This window comes from Centropristis striata, chromosome 23 (genome assembly GCF_030273125.1).
Source record: "Centropristis striata isolate RG_2023a ecotype Rhode Island chromosome 23, C.striata_1.0, whole genome shotgun sequence".
NCBI lineage: Eukaryota > Metazoa > Chordata > Actinopteri > Perciformes > Serranidae > Centropristis > Centropristis striata.
This window is the reverse complement of record NC_081539.1, coordinates 30,774,394-30,791,418: the sequence shown is the minus strand read 5'-3', so window position 1 is coordinate 30,791,418 and position 17,025 is coordinate 30,774,394. Positions and strand designations below refer to the sequence as shown.

At 36.7% G+C, this 17,025-nt stretch overlaps 1 protein-coding gene across 6 annotated transcripts in view; it reads left to right on the top strand.

Moving 5' to 3' along the window:
* Nucleotides 1–12,638: 12,638 nt before the first annotated feature.
* ntng1a (netrin g1a) overlaps nucleotides 12,639–17,025 on the top strand; it is a 204,991-nt gene continuing 200,604 nt past the window's right edge. For 4 of the 6 annotated variants that reach the window (XM_059327481.1, XM_059327483.1, XM_059327477.1 and 1 more), the window contains exon 1: nucleotides 12,639–12,940. The gene's annotated coding sequence lies outside the window, so the exon portion shown is untranslated. Of the gene's footprint in view, nucleotides 12,941–14,698; nucleotides 14,905–14,953; nucleotides 15,528–17,025 lie in introns of those variants that run through there. The other 2 variants (XM_059327480.1, XM_059327478.1) reach the window with 2 other exon arrangements.

The window sequence follows — 17,025 nt, the reverse complement described above, 5'->3', positions numbered from 1 at the left end:
TGAGCGTCCTGAGTTCTTCCTGAACGTCTACATATGTTTTTTTTTTCAAGAAAAATGAAAAAATAGCTTTGTTAGAGCGATCTAAAAAAAACTGTTACATCTCCCTTGTTAAGAAATCTTCCTGCGTTTTTAATATGGGAGCCAATGAGGCTGTTGGTGGTGTTGGTGGATCATCTGTGCGTCCTACGCCCAAACTATAACTCTGATAGCTTTACCAGAGGATTGTGAGGGAGAAGACAAATTTTCCTACATTTCTATGTATAAATTATTTCTGTAGAGTGGAATTTGCAGCCTGGAGCGCAGTTTTAAAATGTATTTTTTGACAATTTCTTCTCTCCCTCTACACTCTGGCGATGATGTCACACACTGTGACACGAACATTCCGTGCAATACACACCCATTATAATCTCAGAATTTCTACAAAAATGATCATGGTCATTGAACAGGGATTGATAAAAAACTATACGACCTATCGAAACGTGGATTAATACACCGATACACAAGACTTGTGTCTACTGTTTAAAGTTTAAATGGAGTCTCTAGGTGAAATTATGCCTGAGAAGTAGGCGTTTAAAAATCTCCAATTATTGTTATTTTTCGCTCATTTTTTGTCGCCCGTCCCATTAATTTCAATGCAAAATTTTGGGCAGTTTTCGCGACTTACGTCATCACTTACGACAAAATGACTAAAAAAGACACAAATTGACCACAAAATTATCAAAAAAAATACACAAAATGACTAAAAAATACACAAAATTATCAAAAAAAGACACAAAATGACCAAAAAAAGACATTAAGTGACCAAAAAGACTAAAACACATTAACACATGAACACGTGGAGACAGAGCTGACTTCCAAAATGATTTGGCGACCCCCAAAAATCATTTCGCGACCCCAATTGGGGTCCCGACCCCAAGGTTGAGAATAGCTGTAATAGACAATGTAAATCTAAAGTCACAAGTCAAAGAAATCCACAATATGCAGCTCCTCTATCTGTGTTGACCATTCAGCTCCTTTTACTCAGCTCCTACTGTATTACCCTGGAAATTACAATATGAAGTTTGATGTCTAGCACTCCATTTAAAAAATGACAGCATTGATATTAGTGTGTTACAGTGACCTGAAAAAAGTACAATATTAAATACAATATATTACAGTCTGACAAAAAATGGAAATATGTAAACCAGTTCACATCAATGGTGCCCTAAAGTGATTCATCTCAGGCTCTTTCAACATTCAATACCACACTGTCACCTTGCTAAAAATCAAATAGTGCCCTCTGTGACAAAATGAATTATGTATTCTGAAACTAAAATAGGAAAAATGTAAATCACCATAATGTAATTTGCTTTGATTTTGAGATAATTGTCAGTAGTCCATTTAAATTCCTGCAGTCATTTCTTCCTGTTGGTGTGTTTAGTGACCAGATTAACATGCATATAAAACCCTCCATGGGTCACACAGTTTAAAAAAACGAAACTTTTTTCCTTCACATAAAAACTGCAGGGAAATCATTGAAGGTGTTTCTTCAAAGACACAAATTGATCACAAAATTATCAAAAAAATACACAAAATGACTAAAAAAGACACAAATTGACCACAAAATTATCAAAAAAATACACAAAATGACTAAAAAAGACACAAATTGACCACAAAATTATCAAACAAATACACAAAATGACTAAAAAAGACACAAAATGACCAAAAAAAGACACAATTTGACCACAAAATTATCAAAAAAATACACAAAATGACTAAAAAAAGACACAAATTGAACACAAAATTATCAAAAAAATACACAAAATGACTAAAAGACACAAAATGACCAAAAAAAGACACAAATTGACCACAAAATTATCAAAAAAATACACAAAATGACTACAAAAGACACAAATTGACCACAAAATTATCAAAAAAATACACAAAATGACTAAAAAAGACACAAAATGACCAAAAAAATACACAAATTGACCACAAAATTATCAAAAAAATACACAAAATGACTAAAAAATACACAAAATGACTAAAAAAGACACAAATTGACCACAAAAAGACACAAAATGACCACAAAATTATCAAAAAAATACACAAAATGACTAAAACAGACACAAATTGACCACAAAATTATCAAAAAAATACACAAAATGACTAAAAAAGACACAAATTGACCACAAAATTATCAAAAAAATGCACAAAATGACTAAAAAAGACACAAATTGACCACAAAATTATCAAAAAAATACACAAAATGACTAAAAAAGACACAAAATGACCAAAAAAAGACACAAATTGACCACAAAATTATCAAAAAAATACACAAAATGACTAAAAAAGACACAAATTGACCACAAAATTATCAAAAAAATACACAAAATGACTAAAAAAGACACAAATTGACCACAAAATTATCAAAAAAATACACAAAATGATTAAAAAAGACACAAAATGACCAAAAAAAGACACAAATTGACCACAAAATTATCTAAAAAATACACAAAATGACTAAAAAATACAGAAAATGACAAAAAAAGACACAAATTGACCACAAAATTATCAAAAAAATACACAAAATGACTAAAAAAGACACAAAATGACCAAAAAAAGACACAAATTGACCACAAAATGACTAAAAAAGACACAAAATGACTAAAAAATACAGAAAATGACTAAAAAAAGACACAAATTGACCACAAAATTATCAAAAAAATACACAAAATGACTAAAAAAGACACAAAATGACTAAAAAATACAGAAAATGACTAAAAAAAGACACAAATTGACCACAAAATTATCTAAAAAATACACAAAATGACTAAAAAATACAGAAAATGACTAAAAAAAGACACGAATTGACCACAAAATTATCAAAAAAATACACAAAATGACTAAAAAAGACACAAAATGACCAAAAAAAGACACAAATTGACCACAAAATGACTAAAAAAGACACAAAATGACTAAAAAAAGACACATTCCTGCAGTCATTTCTTCCTGTTGGTGTGTTTAGTGACCAGATTAACATGCATATAAAACCCTCGAAGGGTCACACAGTTTGAAAAAAACTAAACTTTTTCCTTCACATAAAAACTGCAGGGAAATCATTGAAGGTGTTTCTTCAGAGCTCATTTTCGATCGCTGCTGAAACCCGACTGGATCTAATCATGGCCGCTCATTCATCCTTGTATGCTAATGACGAACAAGCCAATGGGATTCAATTCCCACACTCGGTTACTGTAACCAATATTTCTGTCAGCATATCCTGTGAGGAACATTTTATTGACAAAAGCTAATTTGGTGAGCAACCCCCAGAGAGGTGGACTTCATTTCTCTGGGGCCCGGCAGGCCAGAACATTTATCATCATTATCATTAGCAACAGGAAGAGGAACTAACTGACCCTTGTGCCTGCTACTAAAGCCCAAAATAACTCGCTGCATCTTCCTATATTTTTCTCAACAGTAATAAAACAGTACACTTATTTAAATGTCCAGTGGTGGAAGAAGTATTCAGATCCCTTACTCAAGTAAAAGTACTAATACCACACTGTGAAATTACTCCACTACAAGTAAAAGTCCTGCATTCAAAACTTACTGAAGTAAAAGTACAAAAGTATCAGCATCAAAATGTACTTAAAGTATCAAAAGTAAAAGTATTCGCAATGCATAATGGATTCACTCAGATTGTCCAAATATATTATTGTATTATTATTTTTGATGCATTTATGCATTATGCAAAAAAGACACAAAATGACCACAAAATTGTCAAAAAAAGATACAAAATGACTAAAAAAAGACACAAAATGACAAAAAAAGACACAAATTGACCACAAAATTATCAAAAAAATACACAAAATGACTAAAAAAGAGACAAAATTATGAAAAAAAGACACAAAATGACCAAATAACACACAAAATGACCAAAAAAGACATAAAATGACCAAAAAAGACACAACATGACCACAAAATTATCAAAAAAATACACAAAATGACTAAAAAAGACACAAAATGACCAAAAAAAGACACAAATTGACCATAAAAGTATCAAAAAAAGACACAAAATGACTAAAAAAGACACAAATTGACCACAAAAGTATCAAAAAAAGACACAAAATGACTAAAAAAGACACAAAATGACCAAAAAAAGACACAAATTGACCATAAAAGTATCAAAAAAAGACACAAAATGACTAAAAAAGACACAAATTGACCACAAAAGTATCAAAAAAAGACACAAAATGACTAAAAAAGACACAAAATGACCCAAAAAAGACACAAATTGACCACAAAATTATCAAAAAAATACATAAAATGACTAAAAAAGACACAAATTGACCACAAAATTATCAAAAAAATACACAAAATGACTAAAAAAAGACACAAAATTATCAAAAAAAGACACAAAATGACCAAATAACACACAAAATGACCAAAAAAATTTAATTAATTTAATTTAACATGCATGTTGTCTGCGACTGTCCCTTGTGCCTGCTACTAAATCCTAAAATAACTCTGCCTCGCTGTATCTTCCTATATTTTCCTCAACAGTAATAAAACAGTACACTTATTTAAATGAGAAACAGTATTTATTCTAGCCCTGAGCTGCAAAAAAAAACCCCACTGCCTATCACGAATGCATCCAACAGAAAGCAGCGAGGCGTGACTTCACGGACGGACACACACCGTGCAACAAGGACAGATCTGGACGCCGCCTGTTAAGAAAGTAAATCCCAAATCACTCGCCGGGGCACGTAAATCTGAACGGGATGGCCCCGATCCACAATCAGCCCGAGGCAGACGGCTCTCAGCCTGCGAGCAAAGTACAAATCCACCAAACTGTGTGGCCACATTCTCCCCCTCTGCTAATCCTTTTTCAATCATGCACTTTTTGGATTATGCCTCTATGTAATTCTTCTCAGGTATTGTTTTATAACTTAATATGATATTTCAATGTGGGCAGGTTGGGTTATGGGTTTAGGACACCGTGCTTCCAGGATTGGATAAACAGCAGAGGTGTGCAGCAGCAGATTGGAGCGGAGGGTTAGTGTTCCAGGCTGAGACTCAGGGTGATAAACCTTTGACACAAAGTCCAAACGGAGCAGCTGCACCAAGGTGCTGAGACTGACCTGGTTCACTGCTGAAGGCTTCCCGTATACTGCAATGAGAACCCTGGAGTTGGTCCGACTCTTATTAAGTGTCCGGCAGTTTAGGACCAGATTTGAGAAGAAAGGGGACACGCCGGACAAAAGCACCACATTTTTTCCACATACTCTCTATCACCATAGGTTTCAATTTTTGGTAGGAGCCACTTCATCAAGATTGCGGATCGGAGATGGCACCCATATAAAGTCTATGAGAAACAATAAATCTTCCAAGCCACTTAGAAGGTCAATCTTGGTGTCAAAATCTACATTTTCTGGGTCAAGGAATCATTTAAAGCTATTGAGAATATCACTAGATGATTATTTGATCAAATAGAAATGTTCATTTTCACCCAGACTGGTAGGCAACTCGCTTCAAGTGCTGCAGCAGATCCACTCCTCCTAAAGGCTTCCCGTATACTGCAATGTGAACCCTGGAGTTGGTCCAACTCTTACTAAGTGTCTCACCTCCCAAGAGAAGTTAGGACTCTTTGTATGAACCTGGTCTCACAGGAATCCGTGAAATAGCCACGGATTTCGCTTAACTCAAAATCCGTGGAATAGCCACGGAATCACTCAAATTTCCGTGAAACTGAAACGGATTTGGCTACAATGCAAGTTAATGACAGTCATATCCCGTGGCTATTCCAACATACAAAGTGATTATGTACATTCACTGAGTGAATATTTAGAAAATAAAACATATATTTCTCGCTAGAAATGTGATCAAAATCCATTTTTATGCAGAAACTAAGTCAAAATATTGATTTTTCACTAAAAATGAGAGAACTGTCCGCCATGTTTTTTGTTCTGACCGCTGGGACCTTGAAAGTCACGTGACTTGGAACAAACCAATAGGAACAAATATCCATGGAATAGCCACGGGATATGACTGTCATTAACTTGCATTGTAGCCAAATCCGTGTCAGTTTCACGGAAATTTGAGCGAAATTTTTTAGTTATTTTGTGTCTCTTTTTGTCATTGGTGTAATTTATGTGTCTTTTTTGTGTCTGTTTTAGTTATTTTGTGTCTCTTTTTGGTCATTTTGTGTCTTTTTTTAGTCATTTTGTGTCTTTTTTTTTGTCAGTTTGTGTCTTTTTGTCATTTTTATGTCTTCTGTGGGTTTTTTTTTGGTTATTCTGTCTTCTCATTTTGTGCCTTTTTGGTCATTTTGTGTCTTTTTTGTCATTGGTGTCATTTATGTGTCTTTTTTGGTCATTTTGTGTCTTTTTTTAGTTATTTTGTGTCTTTTTTTGGTCATTTTGCGTCTTTTTTTGTAATTTTTATGTCTTCTGTGGGGTTTTTTTGGTTATTCTGTCTTCTCATTCAGTGTCTTTTTTGGTCATTTAGTGTCCTTTTCAAGACATTCAAAGATTTTGAATGCTTGAATATCATCTTTGCCATTTTTTCATGGGCTAATGTGCCTCTCTTATTAAACACTGGCCCCTCCTTGGCCCCCACAGTAAAATGGGTCTAGAACAGCCAGCATCCTAATTCACCTCGTCTGTATAATGTAAACAGGAAAAACTCACAAAGATCCAGCTTTTTATTTGTCTCCTCGGCTCTTTGTCCAAACAAAATATGAACTCAGTGAATCTACTCCAAACTGAAGGGAAAAAGGTTTCTTTTAAAATGTGGAGACTTGTGCTGTTTAATGCAATGCCGTGTTTTTTCCCTTAAATATTTATAATATAGCAATTTTATTTACTCACCGCCATTATTGCATATAAAACATTTATAGCAGCTGATGTACAGCACTAACCCGGGTTAGAAGTCACCGGTGATGGAATGTAACTAAATACATTTACTCAAGTAGTGCAGCTATTCTCAACCTTGGGGTCGGGACCCCAATTGGGGTCGCGAGATGATTTCTGGGGGTCGCCAAATCATTTTGGAAGTCAGCTCTGTCTCCACTGTGTTAAAGTGTTCATGTGGTTAAGTCTTTTTGGTCATTTAATGTCTTTTTTTGGTCATTCTGATTTTTTTTTAAGTCATTTTGTGTCTTTTTTTTTTATCATTTTGTGGTCAATTTGTGTCTTTTTTGGTCATTTTGTTTCCTTTTTTTGGTCATTTTGTGTCTTTTTTTAGTCATTTTGTGCCTTTTTTGGTCATTTTGTGTCTTTTTTTATCATTTTGTGGTCAATTTGTGTCTTTCTTGGTCATTTTGTGTCTTTTTTGGTCATTTTTGTGTCTTTTTGGTCATTTTGTTTCCTTTTTTTGGTCATTTTGTTTCTTTTTTGGGTCATTTTGTGTCTTTTTTGGTCATTTTGTGTCTTTTTGGTCATTTTGTTTCCTTTTTTTGGTAATTTTGTTTCTTTTTTGGCTGATCTGAACTGTGTGTGTGAGATTGTGTTCAGTGAGCGGGGGTCGCGGACAACATGCATGTTAAATTGGGGGTCGCGACTCAAAAAGGTTGAGAACTACTTAAGTAGTGTACTTCAGCTAAATCTGACCTTATTTCTGCTCCACTACATTTCAAGGGCAAACTAAATATATATAATAATACTAAAAAATACTAAATAAATAATACTCAATATGGTGCAGTTTAGTACACTGTAAAAAGTGTTTGTAGAAATTACAGTAAAATGCTGTAGTAGTAGTCATAGTTAAGCAAAATGAAGTATAAGGTCCAGCAAACCTAAAATTAAATGTCCACATATGAGGACGCAGGGTCACAGGAATACTTCTATTACTACCACTCAGATTTACCTGAACTTCCATTTGTCAGTCCGAGCTCTGTTCACTCTGTTTTAGCTTGATGACTCAGCTGTATCTTACCACATAAAAGTGTATTGAACACCAGCTTAAACACAGCGTTTCTTTATGAATAACTTCCCTCCCCCTCTCTCTCCACTAACACACTCTCTCTCCTCCGGATGAAGCAACATTACCCTTCATTGAACAGGCGTAAAAATCCAATAGCTCTGTGCCTGGCGTCCGCCAGACAGGGCTGTGCAAAAACAGCTTTACCCATCAATTTTCTAATAACCATCATGCAATATGACAAGAATGGAAAAAAAAAGAAACTTAACAACACACAGGGGTGGAGGTGAGATATCGGAACACGGGGCCACGTGATTATCGGCCTCTCGAGTAAAGAGCCATCTATTGAACCCACTGATGGATCTGAAGACACACCGTCTGTGTGTGTGTGTGTGTGTGTGTCTCTCTACACTAAAAAAAATAACTTGTTCCCAGAACGTAATAAAATTATGGAAATAATTCCCACCTTAATAAAATGCTTTAGTTTAGCGAGTAACAATTTTGTTGAGCGACAAAATGTAAATTTGTTGAGTCAACATGATGTATTTGCACTGTAAAAAAAACCTGTTGTTTTTACGGTAAAAAACTGGCAGTTGTGGTTGCCAGAACTTTACCGTAATAAATACGGTGCAACTTTTTTTAATATTACGGTAAAAAGATATTGGCACTGTTGTTTTCACGTTTAAAATTGCCATTTTATTCCATTTATTACTGTATGAATAAAAGGTTTATCCATCAAAAGAAACGCTGATCTGCCATATAATTGACAAGAAAATACTTTATAAATGAAAACGCATAAATTAAAGATTTTACCATTAAATATTACAGTATATTTTTGTTAGAGATGTGGTGTTTAGTACATTTAACAGTGAGAAAAAGTATTTTTTCAAAAGATAAATACAAAAATTACAGTGGTGGCTTGTATATATATTACATTAAATACATATTACAGTTTATTTTACAGTGGAGTAATCTAAAAACTGTAAAAAAAAAATATATAAATGAAGAAAATACTGTTTTGTCTGATGTATACATTTACGGTGTTTCATTTTTACTGAAACTGAATTAACTCATTTATCATTTTACGGTCTTTTACTGTCGTGGTTTAGCAGTTTTTCACTGTAAAATCTACAGACATTTTTTACAGTGTGCCTTACTGTTAATTAATTACCAGGGTCAGTCCAACTAGATTTGTAAGGGTAATTGTAACATACTAACGTAGTTTTATTGGGCCATTTAAACTTGTATGATATTATTAAGAGTTACTTAATTTAATAGGGTAGAAGCCCAGGTTCTTCACACTGTCTCTCACTATCAATAAACCCTTGAAAATGGCCAAAAAAACCCAAAAAACTACTAATTAGGAATGTGCACATGACTGCCACCTACTGCTCTGGAGTTGTAAGCAGAATTGATTTGAAATCTTAACCCATTAGAATTAGGTTGTTTTAACGAAAATGATTCTTGTACATTTTAACCCTACAAAGCCAAGTGTATCATATTTGATACATACGTTTTTGAGACCTCTACATCATCAGTGTGATATTTTTTTTTTCCTGAAAAACCTGATGAATACATGAATTGATGTTTAAAAAAACTGAGCAACAAATTTCACAAAAATACCAGATGTAACAAAAATGATTTGCTGGTTCCTGGTGGATCTGTCATTGCTGCATGAAAACTTCATATCAGCAGATGTATGATGTTGTTTTATATGGAAAAAAATATTTTGTATGTTTGAGGAAAATGTTAAAAGGAAAGTCAAAGTTTTATTTGGTTAAAAATATTAGGTTTTATGTGATTATGTTAGTTCAAGAAAAGCAAATTGTGAGCAACAAATTGCACAAAAAGACCTGATGTATCAAATATGATCCAAATTAAATTCATATATGAAAATTGATATTGACTTAAAAAAAATGTTAGCCGGTTCAACAAACACTCCAGTTTTGAAAATTTAGGATTTTCTGGCAATTATTTCACGGTTCAGGCTTTATAGGGTTAAATTATTGCATTTTATGCTAAAATTACATGTTTTAAAACTGTTTAACCACAAAACATCATTTTATTTAGTAGAAGCTACATGTTAGACTAAGGAGAAGGTAGCAGACACCCAGTTTGCTTTTTTTGAGTGTGTGTGTGTGTGTCTGTGTGTGTGTGTGTGTGTGTGTGTGTGTGTGTGATAATAATCCTCCACATTCAAACTCATCCCCTTTTCATTCTGACCTCCAGACACATCTTGCATGACACAAAGGCGTGTTAATATACCAAAATAAACGTATTGGTGTTTAAGCACATTAACCTTTTATTAGTTTCTGGTTTCATTGACAGAAGCACTGTGCAAACCTTTCCTGCACCGAGCTTTGAGCTTCTCAGGCCTTGAAGAAAAGACAGAAAACTGCTTAACAGTCTGCAGATGAGCTTCAAAAATGTATTGTGAGTGAACACATTATACTGTGTCATTGTATTGAGTCAATACGAGGGAATTAAATGTGCTCTTTGGTAGCTTTTCCGCTGTGTACTCCTCTTTCTTGTAGCTGAGTGAATTAGAAAAAGAGGTTCATGTAAGGCGAGTTGCCCTTGGGCTCACAGAGGAGAGAGAAAGAGAGAAAGAGAGAGAGAGAGGCAGCTGGGTGGAGAGCTGTCTCAACAGCTGAGATCGCCAACTGGAGCCTTCACCTGTCCACTGTTTGACTACACTGTAAAAAATGTTTGTAGAAATCACAGTAAAACACTGTCAAATTATATCAGAAATAGGGCGTGAAATTAAAAATGTAATATCACCGTAGTAGACACTTTTAATTACCGTAAATCAAAGAATAGCACAAAACTTTTACTTTTTTCTGTCATAAACTTTAGAAAACACAGTTTTGCTGTAAAAAAATATTAGATTTTTCATTTAAAATGAATGGAGAAATACCATAACGTCACAAGGACATAACTACCCTAAATATAATAGCAGACCAAAGGACCTAACAAAGGAGCTAAAATGACCAAAAGAGTCACAAAACGACCAAAAAAAGAGACAGAAAACGACCAAAAGAGAAACAAAACCATCAAAAAAGACACAAAATGACCAAAAGAGACACAAAACTATCTAAAAAGACACAAAATGACCAAAAAAAAGACAGAAAACGACCAAAAGAGACACAAAACTATCTAAAAAGACACAAAATGACCAAAAAAAAGACAGAAAACGACCAAAAGAGACATGAAATTATCAAAAAAAGACACAAAATGACCAAAAAAATACGTAAAATTATCAAATGAGACACAAAATTACCAAAAAGAGACACAATAGGGATAAAATGGCAAGTGATTTTTCAGTCTACATGACAGATTTAGCTGATATTTACATTTAAATTTACAGTAGAAAACCCACTCACTGTATTTTTTACGGTAAAGTTCTGGCAACCACAGCTGCCGGTATTTTACCGTAAATTAAACAGAATATTTTTTACAGTGTAGCAAGTTCAAGATGAGATTTAGAAAACCTTAACAATCACCATGTTCCTGCTCTTCATATCAGCAGGGTTTGGTTGGTGTGATTCATTAATACTTATAACCAAATCAATCTGGTTTGTTGTGGAGATTTCTGGCTTTCAGAACTTCATTTCTGGCTCATATGCACCTACAACTGTTTTATTTTTTAAATGTGTTACTATTTTTTCTTTTTTGTGTGTTATTGTTGTTTGTTTGTTCATTGTTGTCTCATTATGACTACATGGGTGTATGTGTACTTATGTGTTTGTAAGTTAATAACAAGTTATGTGTGTTAATAATGGTAATAATGAGTTTATAAACTACATTACTATGTGTTATACATACATATATATAAATATTATTGTTATATAACTGAATATAGTAAATTAACATAGGGAGAATGATTTAATAAGCTTTGGCTTCTTCCCACTCCTTTTGAACACAAATAAGTCTTGTTGTTGTTTGTTGTCTTGGATTTATTGTTGTTCGTTTGTTTTTAAATGTTCATCTTTTATTTTGTGTTCAAATAAATTCTCAATCAATCAAAAAAAAAAAAAACAAGTGGGGACAAATGAGCAAATGGCATCATATAGTAATTTAAAAAAAGAAAAGAAAATTGAAACAATATTAAATTGTATCTATCTGTTGGATTAATCCATTGATCTCCACTGTGGGTAACGTTTTATCCATTACATGCTCCTGTACTGGGAATCTGTCAATGCTGCATAAAAGACATACATTTATTCAAATGTAGACGTTTTAAACATTGTTGAATTCATCTTTATACTTCTGAATAATGACTCTAAACAGGAAAGAGTGGCAGCCTCTATCTTTGCTTTCTGTGTCTCTGTGAGATGGTTTTACATCAGGAAATGATTTTACCATTCCTGAAAGTTTTATATTTCTTGTGTTTTTCTGCAATAAAACCATTTCCATTCATGCCATAAAGCAATCCAATAGATTCCCCACAAATTCCTGCTCACATCTGCCTGTGATCTCACTGATTTGTCCCAATAAAATATGTTTCAGTGGTAAAAATGTAACTAAAAGACTTCTAAAACAGGCTAACTGTAGCAGGTAGGAGATGCTGGTGTTCTCAGCTGCTCTCACAGGCTTCAGCTAAGAAATCAACTTGAGGTGAAGTCAGTAGTCAAAGGCTCAGAGCCTCATTGTGTCTGAGAGCAGCGAGTCTGCTCCCTCTCTGTCTCTGAGCCTCTTTCTCACGAGACACTTGGAACATTGGACTTTTTTTTTTTTTTTTTTTAAATCACCTGCTTCATTTTAAAGCAACTTTTTTTAAACCGTTCCACTTGGCTTGGAGGATTTTTCCCTCCTGTCGTCTCCACTTTGTGTGTCCGGCTGTAAAGTGACGTGGCGCCGGTACCGGGAGCTCTCCTCCATTCCCCGGGAGCGGCGGAGACAAGCTGGTCGCTTCCACGGGCGAGACCGCGTTCCCTGCGCCGCGCTACCAAACATGTCCCGTTTTAAAGCGGATTTATGTGGCTGCAACAGGCGACCCGGAGCGGCTGTCCTCGACGGTATGAAGCTCTGAAGAACCAAGGTGAGACGCTCCGGCAGCTTATTTCTTTTCTCATTTCATTCATCTCCAAAGCGGAACGCCGGGGCGCGTAAACTTTTGAAGCTCCGCTACGACGCGCGCCGAGTGGGTGGCCAGAACAGAATTGTGCGTCGTGATTAGAGAAAGTAAGCCGACTATTTTGGGAACAGATGTTATTTTTTTTTCTTGTTATCTTTGTCTGCTTTCATTCAGTGCTCTGGCTTTTTTTTTGCATGCGTGGGAATGAGCATAAGCGACACGTTTGCTGCGATGAAAAAGAAATCAAGTGCAGCTGGAATAGTGAAGTCTCCACAGTGTAACAAGGTGATCTGTTCCACACACTAAACTGTTGTGATCTTCCTTTTCTGTGCGGAACTCACCTGTGTGCAAACACGAGGCTGTAAAGGACACATGGGGCGCGCAGAGCCGTGTCTGCATGGGCATCCAAGGCATTTAAAATGAATCAGTCACGCTCTGCAGATAATCACACACATGATTCTTGTCATTTATAGATAACACAGACAGCTCTCTAGTTTATTCAATTCATTATTGTATTTATTTTTTATCTCTCACGCTGCATAACCATCTTGCATTTGTATCTAATCTTTTAAAAACAATCTGTGTGTGATTACAAGACTTTACACTTTACGCACGCCTTCTTTCTCTCTTTTAATCACGATGCGTCTCAGCAGCTCAGGTGCTGCAGGTGACCACCAGGCCTCTCCGGCCTGTAGAAGCTGCAGAACGACACATTGAGCCGTGGAGACGCTTGTCAACCCGCTGCGAGGTTAACCTGTGCGCCAAGTGTCATGACCTGACTCCTGTTAACACCTCCCCCCTCTCTCTCTCTCTCTCTCTTCTCTTCCTCCTCTCACTCTTTGAGTCTATCAATTAAGGTGTGAGGAGACGTCTCACTCTCCAGAGCTGCTGAATTGTCCATGTTAGCAATTTATTGTAGAGTAGAGACGCAGAAAAGATGTCGCCAGTCAGCTGGAAAGTGTGTAACAGCAGATCTGTGAGTTATGTGGAATTATAATACATTGCACTTATATTTACTTCTATATTGCCCAATCATCCGCGCTACTTGAACACTTTTTTTTTTTTTGGAATGACACCTTCATTGACGCCCTCGCGCTGGAGTGACACCTTCTTCCTTTTGTTAGTTTTTATTCAGATGACTTCCTCTGTGTATTTGGACTTTAAACAACTTACTGAATAACAGGACAGCAACATAAACACAGGGTACGCTGCTTTTTATTGACATAATAGAGATAAATCACTTTTTGGAACAATTACGCACCATTCTAAATTGTTACATGTGGTTGGGATATGGCATTTACTTCATGAGATATATAAAAAGATTAGTAATAAGCAGCTTTCAGCAGTGGGATGTGGTATTTTGAGCCTTATTCGAATTGGACATCTGCGGAGAAGGAAACACAAATGCAATTGCACTTTAAATATGTTAGATTTTTCTACTCTTGGTTGGCTGCCCAGTAATAACAAGCCAACTGGGAGCCAGGATTTTTTCCTTCTAATATTTTTACCCGGATGCAATAATTCCCTGGAGACTATTAACGCGCGCATTTGTTGGATAATTTACCGCGATCAGGCGACTCGCGTGAACTCCAAACCAAAAGCGGAGGCTCAACTCCAGGCGATCCTCCTCCCTCCTGAGTTCCTAACGGGTCCCGAAAGAGGGATGGTGTGTGTGGATGTGTGTGTGGGGGTGGGGGGGTGTTGAAGGCGCGAGGTGGAGACGGGCTATAGAGGGGTGGGGAGAGAAACCATAGGTGTGCGTAGGGGGGGAAGGAAACAAGCTGAGTGTGCGTCTCATCTAATAGAGCCTCGGAGCGCATTATCCTCCCCGTCATCTCCGTCTGGGCGGTCGGTGCTGCTCCCGTGCCGGGAAACGACCAGAGGAGGAGAAGATGCGAGCGGATTCTCTCAGCCGCCGAGTCTAATTGGTGAGATTCATGTCCCTGTTGAGTGGCTGAAACCTTTTCATAGCGAGGCAGAAGGAGAGAGAGAGAGAGAGAGTGTGTGGGGACGCAGAGATCCGCGAGCAGGACTGTTTGGAAATGAAGGAATTATAAAGAGGAAGGACGCACGCCAGCAGGTCAAAGTTTCTTTTGCAGAAGTGGCTTTTTTCCTGTTTCTGCGGACATCAGATTGACGCCTTGATGGAATGACACTTGGAGAGAGGATGATGGACACTTTGGCACCGGAGCTGCTGCTCAGAAATCCTCCCGTTTCCACTTGGCGCGGTGCTGACCGAGCCCTCAGGACGGTGATCAGTCATTTGTTTTGAAGTGGCAGGAAAATCCTCCTCTTGATCGTTTTCTCTCCTCTCCCCCCCCTTTCTTTCTTTCTTTCTTTCTTTCTTTCGGTCGCCTAAACAAGAGTGAGAGATGATGGTGCGCACAGCGATTCCTCAGAGACTGACGTGCGTACTCATCACATTCCCTTTAAGGAGCGCATCTTAAAGAGCTTCTTCTCTTCATTCATGTTCATTCTGCTGCTCTGAACTTGTTGAACGGCGTTAAAGAGCAGAGCAGGGCGGGGACAGGGAGTAAACCCTGCGAGAAATGTAAGTTTTCCCATTTTGCTTGTAAAGTTTACTTTCTGTGGGTTGGAGCGGTTAAAGTAGCTGTGGTTGGAAGTGAGTTGGCTCGGGCCTCAATGCATTTATCTCCTGGAATGAACAGATAAGAAGAAGTGGGCTGAGAGCAGAAACAACTTTTCAGACTGAACCACAAAAGGAAGATGAATATTTTCAGATTAGGCGACCTTGAATGCATCTAAAAACTTAGCAGCATGTCTTCAGGTCATTTTTAGAGGCGCCCCCTTGTGGAACTTCTCCTCTAATCGCTGCTATCTATCTATCTATCACGCATAATTACACGTGTGTCCTGCTGCAGCCAGTTGGCCTAGCTTTACTCTCAGCAGCCTGTTACACTTTGCTTTGCTTCACTCCTAATTGAATGTGCTTTATAGCCCCGTGTGCAAGACTTGAGGCAGCTATTATTACACACAAGATTGAGGCTGTGCATGCTCTTTAGATATCACATTATTCATAATAGTTATAATCTGCAAACCCCACATGGTTTCAGCTTGGCCTTGCATTGGATAATACCCAGCAATTACTCTTTTAAGAACGTGCTCATAACTATTATCATAAAACATGATGGGCAACGGGCTAAAGAGTGAATGGATATTATGAGCACGCTGCATTTAAAGTTAGATAATCATTAGATTTCAAGTTTAAAAAGCCACCGTCACAGATAGTAGTAACCTTTATGGCCTTAGTGAATGTGTTATTATCTTATGAAATAATAACAGCTTATAGTGAGTCATCTCCTGCATGCTGTCGCTTTAAACCATGTGGCTCTTTCTGCTTGAGACAGCTACCTGGGCGAGCACATTCTTTAAAGCTAAAGTGGACATTTTGAGTATCCAGACATGTCACTGTGGTTGCAGAATAATGTGCTAGCAGCCTTTTAGGAAAAGTGTCTTTAATAATGCATAAGGTGTTCCCGTGTCGCAAAGAGAAGCATGCTTGGTGGCGAAGGAGAGGGACAGAGAGAGAGAGAGAGAGAGGGATGGATGGAGGGATGGATGGAGGGATGGAGGGATGGATGGAGGGAGGGTGGAGGCGTGATCTTGTCTCACTGTCTCATTGGGCTCCGTCCACTGCTGTACACTCAAAAAAATAACTCATTGGATGAACTCAATTTAATTGTGGGCAGAATTTCCATCCAACAAATAGATGTAGCCCAAACTCAAAACATGATGCAATATAATGTATTTGAGTTAATGTAGCTCACTTTTTTACATTTGGTCGAACAAAAAAAATTAAAAACATGTATGTATTGTATTTAAATTGAGTGACCTCAACTCATTTATGTCGAGGAGAGCTAAAATAAAGAAATTGTGTTCATTCAACCTAAAAACATAGAATTGGAAAACTGAAAGTCATTCTTTTTGGGTTGAAGGGAAGAACAGGAGAGTAAATTAATACATTTAGGTTCCACTTCTTAACCTCCTGTTGTCCTCGGGTCAAGGAAGGAAGAAGAGGGAAGGACGCA